Genomic DNA, 8,669 nt, shown 5'->3' with positions numbered 1-8,669 from the left:
CTGAACTGAAAACTGCAAGGGCAAGATCAAAGTGTGATTAAAATAATAACATCAGTAGTGATATAACAGAAAGGGCCCAGGGATGCAGAGGTCTGAGTTGAAAATATATACTCAGAAATCCAGTTCCATTTATAGCCTTGAGCTAATCACCATCTCTTTGAACCTGTCTTCTCATCTAAAAAGGGTAGGGATGACACTACTGATCTGATAGATTGCTGTAAGAACTGAATGAAAAAAGTGTATGAAAAATGCTCTGTAAATCATAAAGATTCATGAAATATGCTTAACTGTTATACTGGACAATAATTTACTGACAAGAAAAATTAAAGATTATGAAGTCTGAAAGCAAAAAAAATTCATAACAGAGCTTCCCTGGTGATCCAATGGTTAAGAATTCGCTTTGCGGCCACACAGACAAGGGCAGGGGAGCTGTGGACGCAGGCGTGTGGGGTCTCACACGCTGCCAGGAGGGTGTACGCCTCTCCCCAAAGAGATGGGACCCTACTGGGGTTATGAGCCAAGAAGGAACATGCTCCACCTGGCTGCGCATGGAAAAAAAAAAAAAAGAATTCGCTTTGCAATGTGGAGGACAGCAGTTCAATCCCTGGTTGGGAAAGATCCCACATGCTGTGGAGCAACTAAGTCCATGTGCCATAATTACTGGGCCAACGCTCTAGAGTCCTCGCACCTAGAGCCTGCGCTCTGTGACAAGAGAAGCCACAGCAATGAGAAGCCCGCACGCTGCAACAGAGAGTAGACTGTGTTCACTGCAACTAAAGAAGGCCTGCATGCAACGAAGATCCAACAGAGCCAAAAAATAAATAAATCTTTAAAAAAGGATATGGAACAATGACAATCATCTTAAAATTAAAATGTTCTAAAGTTCTAAAAATTCATTTTCTACAATATATCATAAAAATAAGATGTGACATCATGCCACTTAAGAGAATATAAATAGAAATTCACTGAAATTGTAATAATACAGTTTGGGGAATTAATAATTAAATTTATAAGGTTAGTGCTAAGGTTAGAATCATCTAAACAAATAAATTAGTCTATGATCTGAACATGTTTGTTCAGTCACTCAGTCGTGTCTGATTCTTTGGGACCCCATAGACTGTACTCCACCAGGCTCCTCTGTCCATGCTATTATTCTGGCAAGAATACTGGATCAGGTTGTCATTTCCTCCTCCAGGGGATGTTCCCAACCCAGGGATCAAACCCATGTCTCCTGTGGCTTCTGCATTGGCAGGAGGACTCTTCACCACTTAGCCACCTGGGAAGCCCTACGATCTGAATAGAAAAGCTTAAAAAAGAGAAGTTTTTCTTTTAAAAAAGAAAGGCAGAAAAATTTTCTAACTACTGGAAATGATTTCTGAAATCAATAAAACTAATTTCCTGTAGTTAATGTCTGTGTTTTTCATCCCACAGCTGTTAACCATTTTTGGCTGTAAATTTGCAAAAAGCAAATCAGTAATAAAAGCATAACCACCCAAAACTGTAGTAAAGTTTTCTTAATCATATTTTATGGTAAATACAAAATATTACCCACTAAAAATCTGTTAAAGTTTGGAAGCAAATGAATTACTGCAACTTACTGAGTTTACTAAGGGCTTCCAGGTAGAAAAAAAAATTTCAGAGGCTATCTACCTTTATTTCCTCCCAAATACTACAGTAAAAAAGATCACAGAATTCACAAAACAAATATAATACTTTTAGAAAATCACCTGAAGTTGCTAAAAGCTTTTTTTAAAAATCAATTTTGTTTCTCTTTAAACTACAGCATTATTTTTCTTTCCTTTCTAATTCCATTTTTTGGTAAAAGAATTGTCTTACATTCAGTTCAGTTCAGTTCAGTTGCTCAGTCGTGTCCGACTCTTTGCGACCCCATGAATCACAGCACGCCAGGCCTCCCTGTCCATCACCAACTCCCAGAGTTCACTCAAACTCATGTCCATCGAGTCGGTGATGCCATCCAGCCATTCTCTGTCGTCCCCTTCTCCTCCTGCTCCCAATCCCTCCCAGCATCAGAGTCTTTTCAAGTGACATTGGCGGTGCGTAAAGAACATTTTCAGATATTCTCCCAAATGCCTTACTTGCATTTATTCATTTAATCCTCACAGCAGCCCTATGAGCCAGGTACCTTTACCTATCTAGGATTTGATCCCAGCAGCCTAGCTCAATGCTTTTAACCATGATAACACACTAATGTTTTAGTTAGTGAGATCAACCTTATAAAATGGTGGACAGTGCTTCCTCCTGGAGATTCTATGCTTATTGGCTTCCATACACCACGCCTTTCAGGTTGCTCTTTAATGGCTAGTGTTCCTCCTCAATACTGTTTTGGCCTCTTCACTTTGCTCCTGATAAACTCATGCATTTCTAAACCTTAGCCATAATGTTTCAGGTGAGGCCTCTGAAATCCACCTCTCAAAAGCAGATTTTGCTGGGGAGTAAGATGGACAGGGAGGCCTGGCGTGCCGTCTAGTCAAGGCTATGGTTTTTCCCGTGGTCATGTATGGATGTGAGAGTTGGACTGTGAAGAAAGCTGATCGCCGAAGAATTGATGCTTTTGAACTGTGGTGTTGGAGAAGACTCTTGAGAGTCCCTTGTACCGCAAGGAGATCCAACCAGTCCATTCTAAGGGGGATCGATCCTGGGTGTTCATTGGAAGGACTGATGCTGAAGCTGAAACTGCAATACTTTGGCCACCTCATGCGATGAGTTGATTCACTGGAAAAGACTCTGATGCTGGGAAAGGTTGGGGGTGGGAGGAGAAGGGGACGACCGAGAATGAGATGGCTGGATGGCATCACCGACTCTGTGGACATGAGTTTGGGTGAACTCCGGGAGTTGGTGATGGACAGGGAGGCCTGGCGTGCTGTGATTCATGGGGTCGCGAAGAGTCGGACACGACTGAGCGACTGAACTGAACTGAAGATGGACAGGGAGGCCTGGCGTGCTGTGATTCATGGGGTTGCGAAGAGTTGGACACGACTGAGTGACTGAACTGAACTGAACAAACTCTCAAGTCCAAACAGTTGGAGATATAAAATACAATAAAAATCAACATCAAAAACAATTTCTTTCAAACCTACACAGACCCTCTTGAACTCTTCTTTCCCCCAATCTTTCTGGTTTTAAACCTCAGCAAGTGCCATTCCTGCTCTACCTCCCATGTTACTTGCATCCATTGCTTCCTTTTTATTCTCATTCACCATACCACAAATCACTTTATTTTCTATTTGGAGTATCAAAATAATTTCCTGGCCTCATTTTGCCAATTCAACTCTATCATGACTAACCAAACAGATTTACGTGCTATCTGGATTGTGTCAGTCCTTTATCAAAAGACAGTAACAGTTCCCATTGATTATAGAATTACAAAAAATGCTTAATTCACCTTTCAAGATTATCTATGATTTTTGAGATTTTTATTTCATGTTTACATCTTTTTATACTCCAGTTGAAAATTATTTACTATTTCTCAAATATGCTCTGTATTTTCTGGCTTCTGTGACTTTATTAATACCGCATCATGTGCATCTGTCAAAATCTTTTCCAACTTCAACTGTCTGTGTCAAAGTTCGCCCTTCTCAGTTCATCTTTCTGATTCTCCCACAAACAGATGTGGCTTCGCACACTCCACCTCCAGAACATTCCCAGTATTTTAATATGCTTCTCTTTTGCACTTATTACAATCTTTAATTATTGTGGCTATTTAAATATGGTTTTTTCCCCTTCATATTCTCTAGAGAATTGTAGATATCTTGATTGCAAGCACTGTATTCTTTTTTAAGATTTTTTTTTAATATGGACCATTTTTAAAGTCTTTATTGAATTTGTTACAATACTGTTTCTGTTTTATGTTCTGGGTTTTTGGCCAAGAGGCACATGGGATCTTAGTTCCCCAACTAGGGAGCGAACCAGCAACCCCTGAGTTGGAAGGCAAACTCTTAACCACTGGACTGCCAAGGAAGGCCCAGTATTATGTTTCAGTTAGGTTTGCATCCCTTTTCTCTCTCCCACCAAAGGGTAGCACACTTTGTTACCTCAAAACATACTTCTGGAATCAACAAAGGGTGTTTATTGAAAGGAAATAAAAAGCCTTTATCCTCACTCTAACAAAGCAATGTGTTTTCATCCTACATATCTTTCTTTTCATCCTAGATGCCCCCCCCAACCCTGCAGCTCTCTCACAGACGTATACTTACCTGATGCAGATGTACTGTGTGTCCCACACTATTCTGATACAGAGGCAGATGGCATTTTCTCCCAATGCATTCAGTGTTTTCAAAAGGATTTATTATAGTGTCTATCACAGGCTCTGGAGAACTCTAAATGAAACAGATCCTCCCACCCAATTAGGTCTGAACAGTGCTGTAACAAGGTAAGCATTCCCAGCAGTAACATCTGTCCCTTGGTGAAATAATAATATGATAATAAAGACAACTGCTTTAAAATGAGCCCTTCCATAGTCGGGGGAATCCCACACCTCTAAGTCATCACAGAGCACCAGGCTGAGCTCCCTGTGTTTTCCAGCAACTTCCCACTAGCTATGTATTTTACATATGGTAATTTATATATTGCAATGCTACTCTCTCAGTTTGTCTCACCCTCTCCTTCCCATGCTCTGTCCACAAGTCCATTCTCTACATCTGTGTCTTTATTCCTGCCCTGCAAATAGTTTCATCAGTATCATTTTCCTAGATTCCATATATATGCATTAATATGTAATATTTGTATTTCTCTTTCTGACTTACTTCATTCTGTATAATAGGCTTCAGGTTCATCCACCTCAGTTCAACTAACTCAAATTCATCCTTTTTTATGGTTGAGTAATATTCCATTGTGTGTATGTGTATAGGCTGTGGTCCATGGGGTTGCTAAGAGTGAGACACGACTGAGCGACTTCACTTTCACTTTTCACCTTCATGCACTGGAAAAGGAAATGGCAACCCACTCCAGTGTTCTTGCCTGGAGAATCCCAGGGACGGGGGAGCCTGGTGGGCTGCTGTCTATGGGGTTGCATAGAGTCGGACACGACTGAAGCAACTTAGCAGCAGCAGCAGCAGGACATTTCATATAAATGGAATCATATAATATGTGGTCTTTTGTAACTGGCTTTTTCACTTATCATAATGTTTTCAAGGTTCATTCATGTTGCAGCATGTGTCAGTACTACACTTCTTTTTACTGCCAAGTAATACTCCATTGTATGAATGGACCACATTAATTCATCCATATATCAGCTGACGGATATTTAAGTTGTTTTTACTTTTTGGCTATTATAAATATGCTGCTTAAATATGTGCATATAGTTTTTGTGTTAATATATATCTTCACTTTTCCTGGGCATATACTCAGGAGTAAAACTGATTGGTCAACTGGCAACTTTATGTTCAATTATTTGAGGAACTGTAGATTGTTTTCCAAAGTGGCTGTGCCATTTTAATTTTCATCAGCAATATATATAGATTCTAATTTTTCCACAACACCACCAATACTTGCAGTTGTCCATATATTTTACTTCAGCTTTAGAAAACATGAAGTAGTACTTCACTGTGGTTCTGATGTGCATTTTCCTGATGATCAGTGATGTTAAGCATCTTTTCATGTATTTATTGATCATTTGTTATCTTTGGAGAAACATTTATTTAGATCCTCCAGTCATTTTAAAATTGGTCATTATCATTATTATTGACTTTATGAGTTTATTAACTATTCTAGACACAAGTTCTTAATCATATATATGATTTGCAAACTTTTTTCCCCATGTGTGGGTATTGTTTTTTCCCCCCCCCAATCTTGTGGTATCTTTTGGTACAGAAAAAAAAAAAAATCTAAATTTTAATGGTACCCAATTTATCTATTTTTCTTCTGTTTCTTTTGCTTTCAGGGTCACATCTAAGAAACTGATGCTTACCTAACCCAAGGTCATAATGACTAATTTTTCTTGTGAAATGTAACAGTATTAGCTCTAAAACTTAGATATTTATTCCATTTCACTGAATTTTTGCATGTGATCCAGTTGTCTTAACACCATTTGTTCAAAGGAGAACAAGATATAAAAGATTTCTATCATTCCAGAAGGTTCTTCCATGCGCCCTCCTAGTTCATACTCCCACTTCATCTAGCAAACATCCATTCATTCACTCACTGCACCAAGCAGACATACCCATCCCAGAACTTTGCCACTGGCAATATAACCATCTCCTAAAAATTTCCTTAGTAACTGTTAACCTGAGTAAAAATTCCAATCCCAAAGAAAGGCAATGCCAAAGAACGTTCAAACTACTGCACAACTGCACTCATCTCACACACTAACAAAGTCATGCTCAAAATTCTCCAAGCCAGGCTGCAACAGTATGTGAATCAAGAACTTCCAGATGTTCAAGCTGGATTTAGAAAAGGCAGAGGAACCAGAGATCAAATTGCCAACATCCGCTGGATCATCAAAAAAGCAAAAGAGTTCCAGAAAAACACCTACTTCTGCTTGGTTGACTATGCCAAAGTCTTTGACTGTGTGGATCGTGACAAACTATGAAAAATTCTTCAAGAGATGGATTACCAGACCACTTGACCTGCCTCCTGAGAAATCTGTATGCAGGGCAAGAAGCAACAGTTAGAATTGGACATGGAAAAACAGACTGGTTCCAAATCGGGAAAGGAGTACGTCAAGGCTGTATACTGTCACTGTGCTTATTTAACTTATATGCAGAATACATCATGAGAAATGCTGGGGTGGATGAAGCACAAGCTAGAATCAAGATAGACGGGAGAAATATCAATAACCTCAGATACACCACCCTTATGGCAGAAGTGAAGAAGAACTAAAGAGTGTCTTGATGAAAGTGAAAGAGAAGAGTGAAAAAGTTGGCTTAAAACTTAACATTCAGAAAACTAAGATCATGGTATCTAGTCCCATCACTTCATGGTAAAAGATGGGGGAAACAACGGAAACAGTGACAGACTTTATTTTTGGGAGTTCCAAAATCACTGCAGATGATGACTTCAGCCATGAAATTAAAAGATGCTTGCTCCTTGGAAGAAAAGCTATGACCAAACTACACAGCATATTAAAAAGCAGAGACATTACTTTGCCAACAAAGGTCCCTGTAGTTAAAGTTATGGTTTTTCCAGTAGTCACGTATGGATGTGACAGTTGGACTATAAGGAAAGCTGAGTGCTGAAGAACTGATGCTTTTGAACTGTGGAGTTGGAGAAGACTCTTAAGAGTCCCTTGGACTGCAAGGAGATCAAACTAGTCAATCCTAAAGGAAATTAGTCCTGAATATTCATTGGAAAGACTGATGATGAAGCTGAAACTCCAATACTTTGGCCACCTGATGTGAAGAACCGACTCATTGGAAAAGACCTGATGCTGGGAAAGACTGAAGGCGGGAGGAGAAGGGGACGACAGAGGATGAGATGGCTGGATGGCATCACCAACCTGATGGACATGAGTGTGAGTAGGCTCCAAGAACTGGTGATGGTCAGGGAAGCCTGGAGTTTTGCAGTCCATGGGGTTGCAAAGAATCAGACATGACTGAGTGACTGAACTGAACTCAGTAAACATAAGTAATAGGAATTCTGCTCCCTGGATCCACATTTCCCATCCTCTTTAACAACAACAACAAAAGACACATTCTCATTAATTTGGCAAAGGGAAACACATCTTATCACTTTTTCCTGAATCTGAAAATGCTATTGCTTTATACTTTATTCCTAGTCAGTGAAAATAAAAACAAAACAAAACATTGAATGGATTATATAAACAACAACTTTATTTTTCTGCTTCTCCTGCATTGGCAAGCTGACTTTTTAAAAATTTATTTTTAATTGAGGGATAATTGCTTTACAACATTACTTTTATTTCTGCTATACATCAATATGAATTAGCCATAGGTATACACATGTCCGGAGAAGACAATGGCAAGCCACTCCAGTACTCTTGCCTAGAAAATCCCATGGATGGAGGAGCCTGGTAGGCTGCAGTCCATGGGGTTGCTATGAGTCAGACATGACTGAGCGACTTCACTTTCACTTTTCACTTTCACACACTGGAGAAGGAAATGGCAACCCACTCCAGTGTTTTTGCCTGGAGAATCCCAGGGACGGGGAGCCTGGTGGGCTTCCGTCTATGGGGTCACACAGAGTCAGACACGACTGAAGTGACTTAGCAGCAGCATACACATGCCTCCTCTCCCTTGAACCTCCCTCCCTCCTCCCACCCCTCTAGGTTGTTACAGGAGGCCCAGTTTGAGCTCCCTAAGTCATACAGCAAATGTCCATTGGCTATCTATCTGTTTGGTAGTGCATATGCTTTCATGTTCCTGTCTATTCGTCGCACCCTCTCCTTCCTCCCCAACCCCACGTCCATAAGTCTGTTCTCTATATCTGCACCTCTGCTGCTGCCCTGCAAATAGGTTCATCAGTACCATCACAACTACTTTTTAATCATATATACTATTTTGGAAATTTGTGTGAGGGTGGAGAGTACTGGATGCTCCATGAGCCTCTGAGTGCTCCTTTGCACTCTCTGCCATTTGTGGCTAATAGGATACTGGCCTTTCAAAATTCTTTTTTTTTTTTTGGTGTGAATTTGGTTTATTTTGACCCCCAATTTCTAGTTAAACAGTTTAGATTCTAGATTTCTCATTCTTTGT

General features: G+C 39.9%; 1 protein-coding gene across 1 annotated transcript in view; it reads right to left on the bottom strand.

Annotated features, from left to right (window-relative positions):
* Window positions 1–8,669, bottom strand: part of CENPP (centromere protein P) — a 228,189-nt gene that overhangs the window by 123,683 nt on the left and 95,837 nt on the right. The window lies entirely within an intron of this gene.

Source organism: Moschus berezovskii, chromosome 7, assembly GCF_049115385.1.
Source record: "Moschus berezovskii isolate FMDL1 chromosome 7, NW_MosBer_1.0, whole genome shotgun sequence".
NCBI lineage: Eukaryota > Metazoa > Chordata > Mammalia > Artiodactyla > Moschidae > Moschus > Moschus berezovskii.
The sequence above is the reverse complement of the archived record's forward strand: the minus strand, read 5'-3'. Positions and strand labels throughout refer to the sequence as shown.